Genomic DNA, 14238 nt, shown 5'->3' on the forward strand with positions numbered 1-14238 from the left:
TCAGAGCGCTTTGACGAAGTCGGCGACGAGCGCCAGCATGTCCGGGTCTCTGCCGTAATCACTTCCTCGGAAATGAAGCGAGCACACTCGTACTTCCTTTAGCTCTATTTCTCCTCCGTTTGCAAAGTTCACAAAACGTAGCCACTTGCTTCGCCGAGGTTCGTCGTTGGGCAGCACATGAAAGGAGATCTCACCGGCGGGGATGTCGCACTCCCTCGACGATTGGCCCGTACTACATGGGCATTTCAAAACACAGCAACGAAATTTCATTGTAAAGTACTCGAACAAACTGAAGTTTTCAGTGGTTGTAAACTGTAAACGAGCTCGTAACGATAGCAGCAAGCCAACACGACCTCCATACCGAAACCTGTGCGACGAGTGGCACTATCTCGTTGCTGCTCTGTGTTCCTTAATCCCCTTGTTTCTATTTTTACCTTTGCTGGTTGGCGATATGACGGCCAACCTCCTGTGAAGGGATTACGATACCAAGCAAGGTCGCGGCTGTGCGTGCTGGGACGGTTCGTTTGCCCCGAAGAGCCTTGAACCCGAAAATTCGTCTGCGCGACGGTGGCAACGGCGAGATGTCGAGCTCGGCCAACGGTAGTTTCGTACGCACTGGCATACACGCTTGCGTGTTCGTTCGGAACTTCAACCGTTTACTCCACCGTTCTTTGTCATAAAAAGAAAATGCAGTATGTTTCACGGGCATTTAGCTCGCTATGCAATCTGTAAGCCCTGCCTAACATGCGTTTGCTTTTGCCGGCCTCCGCCAATCGCAGAGCATTCTCAAGTGACATCATAGGTTCTGTTGGGGAAAATGAGCTGGTGGGTCGCGTGGTCATTTCCTTTTTTCCTAATTATTTAGCTTATTTGAGCGAAGTTTGCGTTGTAAGTGGTGTCGTTATGGTTCTAACGAGGCAATCTTTCGAATAAACCAAACTTGTGTTTTCTCTTCATGGCTCCTTTAAATCGCGAACGATGCAAACAGCTGGGCAGCTTCGGCTTCCGTTGTCTCCAGAATGGAACGATCAGGCATTTTGCAAGGCTCCTTCGGAAAAGCCAAAAGTAACGGAGAAATTACCAGTTGGTATCGCGACAGGTGAAAGCGCAATACCGGGCTAGCTCCGCCGCATACGGGACAAATGCTGATCGGGCTGGTCATCTGTACAGGCCATGCATGTACCGCTGTTTCGGACTTTGCCGTGTCCCTTCCTATGTACCGTACCCCTGAGAGAGTGAACAAGCAGCGGAAATCCAAGAATAGGTATTTGCACAGCACACCCGCCTACTTCTATCCGTCGGTAAGCCAGGGCCGCATCATGTTGTTACGCGTCACAAATCCTTCGTCGTCCATGCAGTTCTCCCGGGCTTCGCTCAACCCGACCACGTGGGGAAAACTGTCCACCAGTGAACTCTAGAGGTAGGATTGGTGATAGGGCAGCCAACGAATAACTCCATTACGTCCACGACAACGCACAGTGGAACTGACGCGAGCGGGAAATTACAGGAAAGACGCCTCATCTGGCTTCGCCGTAACTATCCACAGTTGCGAAGTGACTGTGCTAATGGACACAGGGGCGGACTTATCAGCAGCAGCCTCGCAAAGTAGATGAAGATGGTTCTCTAACTATGGAGCCGGGTCTCGTATTCGCACGGCGAGTTGCCTTCTGATTGCCCCTGCGGGTCTATGTATGGCTTGGGTTAGTATCCGTGGCTACACCAATTTGGGTGACCTCGCTGCGGTCCCGGAATGTTCCATAGACGTTGTAACAGGTGTGGACTTTCTTTAAAGAAATGACGCTATTATGCTGTAACTTTCTCGACCGAGGCGCCACTAACACCTTTTCCAAGACGTCGAACCATCGTGGGCGAAATGAGCAAGCCCGTATACCAGTTTTCATACCGCGTATCACAAAAGGCGCGGGTAGCCATACATACCTAAGTCAGGTAATGCTACTAGATGATTCAGCCCTCAACAAATCTATGGGCATTCCTTCTTGTGCTGGTTGAAAACGAGATAAAACCCAGTCTTTCACCGTCGACTACAGGAAGCTGAAACTTGTAACACAACTAGACGTGTACCCGCTTCCAGGAAATGATGACCTGTTCTTGTCATTACACCGCTAAAGTGAATTGTGGCGGATTGAGCTTGATGAAGGGGACCGAGAAACGACCACGTTTGTCATACCTGATGGACTGTGTGAGTGCAAAGTGGTTTTGATGGGTTTTTTTTAATGGGCCGATTTTAAGAGCTATAAAATTGGGTCGCTTCACAAAATAAAACGGTAACTTCGGTTACGAACAGCTGCGGTTCCCAGGACACGAAATCAGCGCAAAAGAAATGTCCCCTGACCGTGAAAACACCGCAGCTGTAGCAGCGTTCATGAATATAGTGTTACGGGGCGGCTGGACAAAAGACATGAACCATGGAACTATGAGATATGCGAACAGTGTCTTTACATTATTTTCATGGTGGCCATCTTAGCACCCGCGTATGCTGCGCCCACCCAGAGCTTCTATTTTGCGGGAGATTACGTCCATTCTGATACGCTGCCGTTCCCTGTTCGTCATCCTCTTGTGACACTAGCGGTCAAAAGAAGCTCTTAAGGGTTTTCTAAGCATTTCTTTGTATCACTTGTGCATAATAAAGACTTTTCACGAAATTGCATAACTAGTAACAAGAATGACAAAAGACGACATGCCTTTCGCTTGCAAGAAGGGCACAAAACGGTCATCAATTACCTGGAAGAATGGCTACAAAGAGCGCCGCTACTAGCTCATTTTTATATATGACAGACTGATCACCGTGGTGTCCTCCGTTTGTGACGGTCGGAGCAGAATGACCTTACGCCAGTCATGCTGTCTGAAAAGCAGATGCGAATGAATCCACAAACAAAAAGCAGTGTGTCGCTGTCATCTCGGCCATAACCAAATTCTGGTCATCTGTATGGCAGGCCGTTTATTGTTATCAGTGACCACCACTCGCTGTTCTGGTTGGCCAAACAGACAGAACCATCTGCATGCCTTGTGAAATGAAGCCTCCGGCTCGGTGAACATGAAATGACCATCGTCTACAGGTCGATACGCGAGCACAACGACGCCGCTGATTGCTTGTCCCGGACCCCCATAGACGCGGTACTTACACGAACTGACGAAGGCTTTCCTTTTCTCGGGGAGATAAGCCTCTCTCAAATGGCCTTACTGAAAGAAGAAGACGCTGAACTATTCCTTGTTATCGCGCATGTAGAAGGCCTCGACGTTCAAATTCATACGCCTTCATATGAAAGCAGTCGTCAATCAGCCTCCAGAACAGCGGGCTGTAGACGCGGAATTACAGAATAAAAAGGGCGCATTTACTGGTTCTAGCAGTAATTTCATCGGACATTTTGTATGCTTTGCACAATGAATCCTTGACGCGACACGTGGGTTCGAGCCGTACACTGCCCGGATTGAACAGAAATACTACAAAACGAAAGTATTATTACAAACCGTGCACCATTTTGCTAAGATCTGCCGGGGGTCTCAGGTGACGAGGACGGCACTTTTTGAAACGGCAGGGCGGCTTTACTCGATAAAAATGCCACAGACGCCTTTCAGTAAAGTCGGTGTGGACCTCCCAGGGTCACTTCCGACGTTGTTGAAGGAACATAAATGGGTTGCGGTTGCCATCGACTACATTCCGCGGTGTGGAAAAACAGCACCTGTCTTCAGGGCCACATCGGATAAGGTAGCGCTGTTTTTTTGTCTACATCGTTTTACGGTTGGGTGTAAGATATCGTAATACCGGACAGAAAAACAGCTTCACAGTACGCTTCATGCATTCCATCATGCACTCCCTCACACAAAACATGAGCGAATTACAGCGTTAAATTCGCAAACCAATGGCTAGACCAACTTCTTTAGGGTCGTATTGCTACGATTATACAAGATCCCATGGTACCCATTCACAAGGAAAGAGACAGTACTGGCGTCTACAATTTCGCCCTAACGGCGGAGGACGCACGCCAGTTGGCGTAACAGCGGATCCAGAATCAACATTGCGCGGACCCCAGCCATCGTAATAACAGCAGGCGAGCAGTGTTTAACGAACCCGGAGATGTGGTACGGGTCTCTACACAAGAGCATCAGCGTGGTCGTTCAGGAAAACATCTACTTCGGTATTTTGGACCATCTAAGCTCATTCGCCGCATAACTGACGTCAATTATGAAGTTGCGCTGAGTGGTAACGCGCATTACTCCCGACGTAGGCCAACCTCTAAGGTGATACGCTCGATTAGAAATCAAACCGTACTACCACAGAGGCTGATTTCATGCGTATCTCGGCACCCAAAACATATCGAAGTATTGAACGTGTTCTTTTTCTGACAGGAGCTCTTAACGTAGCACTTGACAGTAAAGTGCGGCATAATCTACTTCTGGGTGTCGCCAGCTACGGTTGCACATAGCGTTGAGGCGATGCTGTATCTGAAAAAGGGGGCGACGTACCAGCTGAAACACACTCAAAGAAAAGATCACGGGCTGTACTTAGGCTGTAGATGCCACGCCCACCACAGCGCAACACCGGACATGTGTGCCGTCTCGGAAAAGGGAAGCTTTCTAGGGTACACCCTGCCTCGAGAATGCTTCGCCATTAGCCTTGCCACTGAACTCTCTCGTTTGCTCAATAGAAAAACTGCTCTCCCATTGTAGCCCTCAGCATAACTATCAAGAGAAATCAGAGGAATATCCATTGGTAGATCGCATCCCTCTAGGTCTGTTTTTCCAGTTTCGGCATACCATCGACATCAAACTCTTTCTGTATTCTTGCCCTGCGGAAGTCTCAGACGCCATGTCACAGCATGCAACAACGGTAACAATTGGTGACGGTTGGTATGTCTAGTCGGGGCACTTATCGCGGTCCGGATCAGGTTAGCCACAAAGAAGGCGAGTAGGAAAGGGCTGAAATAGGCGACAGAAGACTTTTATTGACTAATGTCCCATGGAAAATGCCACCCTCTTAACTCAAAAAGGCAGCTATATCCGCGGGTTTTCTCCCCTCTGTTTTCGTCCTGAAGTCTTCTGTATTATGTCCTGCTGAAGAAGTTGACGGAGCAATCGAGAATTTCTACCGACACGACCCATTTGTTGCTGACGCAATATTAAGTAAAATAAACAAAAGCGGCTGCGCGGCCTTGTGACAATTGCTTATAAACATCCGTAAATATTCTTCCGGTAGAGATAAGACGAAGAGGATGAAGCTATGAGGGGAGTGCATGGCCTAACGCAGTGATGTATTGGCCGACATCTTATAAATCGCTTCCTTAGCCCGCGCGATAGCTTCGTGAGCGTATTCAGTGAACGGTCGTGTGGCGGGAGGCAGCGGAGTATGCAATGCCGTGGTTGAATCCCGTCCCTAAAGAAGAAAGAAGGATGAAAGCCTGTGTAAACATGACACGATGAATGTACGGCAATGCTACGAATAGTAAGCGAGGTAGATTAATTGATTGATTGAAATATATATATATATATATATATATATATATATATATATATATATATATAATAGGAGGAGGCATAGGGGTGTGGTTAGGCTCTTTTTTTTACTACGCTTAATGAAGTTAACATTTTTTAAGTGCACGGAAGAAAGAAAGAAAGAAAAACACGCGCCCAGAGTGGGGACCGAACCCACGCCTTTCGATTAGATCTCGAATGCCTTACCAATTCCGCTATCTGGGCGACTCTGTTCTTCATTTTCTGGGCTATTTATATTTACTAGAAGAGTATCTGACGCTTGAGGGTGGTAGCCAGTGCCACTCCGACTACACGGGGAGAAGGGGACCTTCTTTTGAACTCCCTGGGCGTGACTCGAACGTCTACAGCCTGTCATGAGCGGATAACTGGCCGGAAGCCCTCTTATGCTACCTAGGCATCAAGGCTGCCAGAACCGAGACCCTCGCTAGGCTTTCGCAGAATAATATAGTAAGGAAATGAGGGGCTCGTTAAGTAAAAGCGCAGTAAAGTACTTCATTAAGCGTAGTAAAAAAAGGAGCCTAACCACACCCCTATGCCTCCTTTGGCATTGTTGACTGCCGACCGATCTGTCTGTAGTTCCTCAACGAGCTCCTCATTGCCTTACTATATATATATTGTAAGGAGGATATATTCCAAGGCCGAAGGACTGTTCAGCTCAAAGTCAGCTCCAGGAGTCAGGAGCACGAAGTCCGCTCTGTAGTGTTGGCCGAGAGGAAAAGCGAGAGGCAGCTTCTTCTTCCTTCCAAGCGTTCGTGATGTGGCTGCCGTCTATTCTTGTCACTTGACTGCGATGATGATGCTCTACTGTTTCCGCACGTACCCTCTCATGGCGAGTGGACAGTGCTTCCTATACTCGGGTAGCTCCTTCGTGAATTGCGCTGGCGACGGGCATCCTTACAATTTCCCCCGGGAAAAAAGAGCCATCCTGGCGATCAGGGAGTAGAAATGGTGAGAGGCTCAACATAAGGCTTGAGGCGCTGGACATGTACTAGATCACGGCCGCGGCGTCGCTGGTCGGGTGATGGAGCAACTGGCCCGACAATGTAATTGACAGGGGAGGTGCCTTTGATTACACGGTAGGGACAATCGTATCGCGAATTGAGCTTACTGCTCAATCCAGGAGCAGTCGTTGGCACCCACAGTCAAACACGTGATCCGGGTAAGAAGCTTGGTGCAGAGGTCTTTTCGTCTTGCTGTGTCTTCTGTCGTTGTTGGTCTTCCTTGGTTAGTGAACGTGCCAGTTGGCGGCATTCTTCGGCGTGTTTCGCAACGTATGAGATAGGCGTGCACTTTGAGTCATCAGGGCTATAAGAAAGTATTGTGTCCAGCGTACAAGAGGGCTCGCGTCCATACAAAAGGAAAAACGGAGAGAAGCCAGTCGTGGCTTGCGTGGCGGTGTTATACCCATATGTAACAAATGGAAGGATGGTGTCCCAATTAGAATGATCAGATGCCACGTACATTGCGAGCATATCCCCTAGCGTCCGGTTGAAACGTTCGGTGAGACTATTGGTCTGTGGGTGGTACGCCGTTGTGGTGCGATGAATGGTTCGCCAGGCTGTGAGGAGGGCTTCTATAACTTCAGACAGAAAAACCCTTCCTCTGTCACTGAGTAGTTCTCTAGGCGCTCCATGTCGTAGAATGAAGTGCCGAAGGAGGAAAGAGGCAATTTCAGGCGCAGTTGCAGCCGGCAGTGCTGCCGTCTCTGCATATCGGGTCAGGTGGTCAACAGCCACAACAACCCACCTGTTTCCAGCTGCCGTGCAAGGGAGAGGCCCATAGATGTCGATGCCGACGCGGTCGAAGGGTCGTTGTGGACATGGTAAAGGTTGTCGAGGTCCAATTCCTTGGGGGGGTGGAGATTTGCGGCGTTGGCAGTGAACACAGGAACGAACGAACAGACGAACGAAACGGTACATGCCGCGCCAGTAGTACGGCAGGCGCAAACGTTGGTAGGTTTTGGGTACACTAGCATGGGCGCAGTGCGGCTCGTCGTGAAAATATGCGCATATTTCTGCACGTAGGTGGCGTGGAATTACTAGGAGCCACTTGCGACCTTCGGGTTGGTAGTTGCGTCGAAGCAGCAGACCGTCACGAATGCCGAAGTGCGACGCTTGCCGGCGTAGATTTCGAGATGCGCCTTTCGCCGAAGAGTCTGACAGGAATTTGAAGATGGAGGAAATCCAGGCGTCTTTCTTTTGCTCGGATGACATGGACTGTATCTCCAGTGGTGAGAGATAACAATCGGTAGTCGAGAGTCGCTCACTTTCATGCGGCAATGGGAAGCGAGAAAGGGCATCAGCGTCATGGTGCTTCCGGCGTGACCGATAGGTAACGCGAATATCATATTCCTGGAGTCGCAAAGCCCAGCGTGCTAGGCGACCGGACGGATCTTTTAGTAAGGACAGCCAGCAAAGCGAGTGGTGGTCCGTAACAACCTCGACAGGGCGGCCGTAGAGATGCGGGCGGAGCTTTGCAAGCGCCCAAACAACAGCTAAGCATTCTCGCTCTGTCACAGAATAGTTGGTCTCGGCTTTTGTTAGCGTACGACTTGCGTAGGAGACCACATACTCGTCATAACCTGCCTTCCGTTGTGCGAGAACTGCCCCAAACCGACTCCGATCGCATCGGTGTGAATCTCGGTAGGGGCGTCGGGATCGAAATGGCGCAGGATTGGCGGAGATGTGAGGAGATGACGCAGTTTAGTAAAAGCGTCGTCGCAAGCCGTTGACCACTCAGAGATACTGCCTTCCTTGCTGAGGAGCTGTGTCAGTGGCGCGATGAGGGATGCAAAGTTCCGTACGAAGCGGCGAAAATACGAACACAGCCCAATGAAGCTGCGAAGGGACTTCACTGATGTCGGCTTCGGGACCTCTGCCACAGCACGCAACTTGGCAGGATCCGGCAGGACACCAGCTTTAGAGACAACGTGACCGAGGATGGTAAGCTGTCGGGCAGCAAAACGGCACTTCTTGAGGTTTTGCTGTAGTCCTGCGGTAGTTAAGCACGTCAAAATTTGCTCAAGTCGGATGAGATGTGTTGAAAAATCTGGAGAAAAGACCACAATATCATCCAGGTAACAAAGGCATGTCTGCCATTTGAGTACACGGAGAATGTTGTCCATCATTCGCTCGAAGGTTGCAGGCGCATTGCAGAGGCCAAACGGCATGACGTTAAACTCATAGAGGCCATCTGGAGTAACAAAGGCCGTTTTTGCACGATCAGCCTCCGCCATGTGGACCTGCCAATAACCTGAGCTTAAGTCAATTGAAGAAAAAAACTCTGCGCCTTGGAGACAATCGAGGGCGTCATCGATTCTTGGCAAAGGATATACGTCTTTGCGGGTTATCTTGTCAAGCCGTCGGTAATCGACGCAAAACCGAATAGAACCGTCCTTCTTCTTGACAAGCACTACCGGTGACGCCCATGGACTCGTGGATGGTCGAATCACACCACGTTGGAGCATATCCTCTACTTGTTCGTCAATTACGCGGCGTTCAGTAGGAGAAACACGGTAGGGACGTTGTCGTAAGGGTGCGTGACTCCCGGTGTCGATGGTGTGTTCAACAGTGGTGGTACGCCCCAGGCCAGTCTGGACAGAATCAAAAGACGTCCGAAATCGGTGCAGCAGTGCAAGAAGTTGGTCTCGTTCGGACGACGAAAGCTTGTCATCAACGGCGCGAAGAAAGACATCTGCAGACGGTGGGGGTGTCGCTGCTGCAGGAGCGCAGAGTCCACTGACGTCAAGGGTTGGTTAATCATCCGGAAAATCCACAGCAACAACAGAAGCTACGGTCTCGACGTGGCCGACGCACTCTCCGCGTTGCAAGGTGCAGGGACATGAGCCGTAGTTAGAAAGGAGAAGTGTAGCTTGGCTGTTGCGGATTGGAAGCAGGGAGAAAGGAAGCGGAAGATTTCGGCGCTGGTAGAACAGGGTAGAAGGCGTAAAGAGTATTGTCGCATTGGACAGAGATGGGCACGATAAATAAGCAAGGACGGCGGAATGAGGAGGAATGCTAACTTCTTCCGTGATGACCAGTTTTACGGCAGAACAAGCGGGCGGGTCATCAGCGGTAGGATTCATGGACGGGAAGAGCTCTACTTCGGCACGGCCACAGTCGATTACAGCTCCATGTTGGGAAAGAAAGTCCCACCCCAGTATTACATCGTGGGAGCACGAAGGCAGGACAACGAACTGGATAACGTATAGGACGTCTCCAACAACGGCACGGGCAGTGCACACGCCGAGTGATTCTATGGGATGAGCCGTAGCAGTCCGCAATAAGAACCCGAGGTGCGGCGTCGTGACCTTCTTTAAGCGGTGGCAGAGTTTGGCGTCCATGACAGAAACGGCGGCTCCAGTGTCGACAAGGGCTGAGATTTCGGCACCATCTATGACAATACTAATGATGTTTGCGGGAGAGGGAGGAGGTCTTGGGCAGATCGACGACGACGCAGTTCTTGCCTCCGGAACTGCGGCGCCTAGTTTTCCGCTTGCGTTGGGGCAGGACGACGATGCATGGGCGACAGCGAGCGTCGTCGCGGAGACGAAGATCGGCGGCCGGCGATGTCACGGTTTTCGGAGGGCATAGATGTCACTGGCGAATACGCGGCGCCCTCCTGAATGAGTTGCGATGGGGCGTAGGAATAAGCCGTGGTAGGGGTGCGTCCAGTTGTCATACTGCGGCGGCAATAGCGGGCGACATGGCCACGAGCCCTGCATGCAAAGCAAATTGGACGATTGTCCAGCGTCCTCCAAGGGTTAGTGAGTTGCGGACCAGAGCATACCGGGGGGCGTACAGGTACGCGGGGCTGCAGAAAGACGGGGCTTTGATGTATGTACCTGGCTGCGACTTCAGCATAAGGTCGCCGTGGGACAGAGTCAAGAAAGGTCGGTGGAGCGGCCATCGGCATGGAGGGTATAGAATCGGCATAAGCCAGAGTTGTGGTGACTGGGGCTGTCGGCGTAGCGTCGGAATAGGGCACGGGGGCGACAACAACAGGAGTTGACTGCAGTGCAGTTGGAAGGGACTGAGCAACTTGTTGTTGGACAATGGTCGGGAGGTCAGGGCTGAGAGAAGATTTACACTCCCTACCCGCCGCGGTGGCTCAGTGGCTAAGGCGTTGCGCTGTTGAGCACAAGGTCGCGGGTTCGATTCCCGGCCGCGGCGGCCGCTTTTCTGATGGAGGCAAAAAGCAAAAACGCCCGTGTGTACGAGATTTCGGCGCACGTTAAAGATCCCCAGGTGGTCAAAATTAATCCGGAGCCCTCCACTACGGCGCGCCTCATCTCTTGCGCTGCGTCGGCGCGTTAAACCCTACAATCAAGATTTACACTCCGGAACGTTAGGCATTAGGGACAATTGACGAGCCACTTCCTCGCGCACAAACTGCTGGATTCGCTGAAATAATGTACCGTCACTGTCGTTAGCGGCTAAGCTGGACATAATCTGATCTTGTGCGATGGGTCGCCGAGTTAGAGCCCGCTGCCTACGCAGCTCTTCGAAACTCTGGCAAATGGTAATGACCTCTGCCACAGTTTGGGGGTTTTTAGCGAGGAGCATTTGGAAGGCATCGTCTTCGATGCCTTTCAGGATATGCTTGATCTTGTCCGTTTCGGGCATGGCGCTGTCGATCCTCCTGCACAGATCTACGACATCCTCGATGTACGAAATGAAGTTTTCCCCACTTTTCTGTGCACGTTCGAGCAAGCGCTGCTCCGACCGGAATTTCTGTACAGTGGGGCGTCCAAATACTGCTTGGGAGTCGGCTTTAAATTCTGGCCACGTTTCAAGACGGGCTGCATTGTTCAGGAACCATTTCTCCGCGAATCCAGTCAAAGAATATTCCACGTTATTGAGCTTGAGGCGGTTGTCCCAATTGTTCTGAGTGCTCACCCGTTTAAACACGGCAAGCCAGTCGTCGACGTCCTGCTCATCGGTGAGGTGGGAAGCTGGGGCCAGGACGGGGAGGGACCCGCACCTCCACCAAAACTGTAAGAAGGATTTAATCCAAGGCCGAAGGACTGGTCAGCTCAAAGTCAGCTCCAAGAGTCAGGATTACGAAGTCCGCTCTGTAGTGTTGGCCGAGAGCAAAAGCGAGAGGCAGCTTCTTCTTCCTTCCAAGCGTTCGCGGTGCGGCTGCCGTCTATTCTTGTCACTTGACTGCGATGATGATGCTCTACTGTTTCGGCACGTACCCTCTCATGGTGAGTGGACAGTGCTTCCTATACTCGAGTTGCTCCTACGTGAATTGCGCTGGCGACGGGCATCCTTACAATATATATATATATATATATATATATATATATATATATATATATATATATATATATATATACCGTATTTATTCGAATATAAGGCGAGGATTTTTTCCGAAAACCGCGGCCTCAAAGTCTACCCCACCTTATATTTGAGGGCGGGCTCCGAGATCAGCAACGGCGCGTCGCGGGAAGTCATAAAAAGTAAAAAACAGCCAGCAAAAATTCAGTATGTTTCAATCCACAAGCTCAGTTCAAAACCGCAGCCATATTTCTTTCTCTATGCCGCAGCCAGTTTTCCACGTGCGCTTCGCCGCTTGCATGTGCTTTTCTTTTGTGTTCCCTCGCTGGTGTACGTGTAGCGGCAGCCTCCCGTGACCTTTGTTAGAGTGTACTCTACCTTCGTTCGGCGAGGTATTTGACTGGATTACCTACGGGAACCTTTCCGTTGTGACTAGTGATCATGGCAAGTCGTCGTCGTCATTACGATGCGGCATTCCAGAGAATTGTGATTACCGATGCCGAAGCTTTGGTTAACTGCACTGCAGGTCGGAAGTACGGCGTCCCAGAAAACAACGTGCGTCGTTCGGGAAAAGAGAAGGGGGCCCTCTTTGCCTGCGCTGCGACGCGAAAAGCTTTTCGAGGACCACGCAAGGGTGTGTTTCCCGAAGTGGAGGCTAGTCTGACTGAATTCGTCACACAAACCAGGAGCCGTGACTTGACTGTGACAACGGAAATGCTACAGATGAAGGCCCGAGAGTTCGCAAAAGATCGCGGCATCTACGGGTCGCAGTTCAAGGCCAGCCGAGGCTGGGTGCAGAAGTATATGAAGAGAGCCGGGTTCTCACTTAGAAGGCAGACTTCTATTACGCAAAAGCTTCCCCGTGACTACGAAGAAAACTGCTGTCTTTTCAGCGCTACGTCATCGGACTGCGAAGAGAGCGCAACTTCCTCCCCGGCCAGATCGGGAACGCAGACGAGTCCCCGATATTTTTTGACATGCCGTCGGCGCAAACGGTACACACGAAAGGTGATCGCCAAGTGTGCATACGTACCGCATGGTGCGAAAAAGCGCGGATCACCGTAATGTTAGCGTGCACCGCCGACGGGCACAAGCTGCCACCTTATGTGGCGCTGAAGAGGAGAACGATGCCTAAAAATAAAAATTTTCGTAAGGGTGTGCACATCCGCTGCCAAGAAGAAGGCTGCATGACTGAGGAACTCGTCATCGACTGGATTACAACTGTGTGGTGCCGGCGCCCCGGGGCACTGTTGGCTCGCCAATCGATGCTCGTCCTTGACGCTTTTCGGGGACATCTGACCGAGGGGGTCAAGAAAAAGCTGCAGGAAGAAGCCACAGATCTGGTTGTTATCCCCGGAGGCATGACGAGCCAACTGCAGCCACTGGACGTGTGTCTTAACATTCCTTTTAAGGACCATGTAAGGCGCCTCTACAACGAATGGATGGCCTCCGACGAAACGGCCTTGACACCGTCGGGCCGTTTGAAGCGTGCATCTCCGTCGGTAGTGGCTCGCTGGATAGCCGACGCCTGGACAGCTATACCCGACGCTATGGTGGCAGCTTCTTGTGCTGCATTTCCAACTCGCTGGACGGCACTGACGACAGCGAAGTTTGGGAGCGCACCAGGGACAAGGACAGCAGTGATGCTTCAGATGAGGACAGCTCGTGATTATGTGGTATCGCGGCTGAATTTCGCTAACTTCCAAGGTAGGAATATGAATAAAGTTTCTGGCGGGGTCTTTCGCCTTATATTAGTGTGCAAACTTTTTTTGCTTTTCTTTAGTACTTCAACTCCCGCCTCGCCTTATAATCGTGACCGCCTTATATTCGAACGAATACGGTATATACAGTTGAACCTCGTTATAAGAGACATGGATGTAAAAGACCAATGGTTATAAGAGACACTATTCACCTACATGGTTGGCTGCCCTATCTTTCCCATTAAATTGACCTCTTTTATAACAGACATCGGATGCAGAAGATTGGTTATAAGGGACAAGTCATTCTTGTATTTTAATCGATAATCTCGCTTGTAGCAGACATTTTAACTTTTTAATTGCAGTTGCTTTCATTGTGAAAACACAGGTGGATGACAAACGCCTGCAGTCGCTATTTATTTTAACTTCAGATAACACACACAGTGGTTCAGTCAGCTATAAAATGACGATGAGAAGCCCTGCCAATGCAAATGCAACTTACAGAAGTGGTTGAAGCTTACTGCCATCCATTGGAGCGCGACCGCACGTGCGGGCTCTCCCACACGCGTAGCTCCCAGTCAAGAAGCATCGCAGATGTTGAGTCCTGCAGGCGTAATGAATAGCCTGAGCACACAGCGGAAGAAGCTGTGCACTCTGGCTATTCATCAGGCTTGTGAACTCAACTACGATTCACCTTCGACAAACAGAGAAAGGAAGAAAAGCTTGTAGAATCGGTTGTAAAAAACAGT

The sequence above is a fragment of the Haemaphysalis longicornis genome, unplaced genomic scaffold (genome assembly GCF_048455015.1).
Source record: "Haemaphysalis longicornis isolate Haplotype H1 unplaced genomic scaffold, Haemaphysalis longicornis Haplotype H1 scaffold_7, whole genome shotgun sequence".
NCBI lineage: Eukaryota > Metazoa > Arthropoda > Arachnida > Ixodida > Ixodidae > Haemaphysalis > Haemaphysalis longicornis.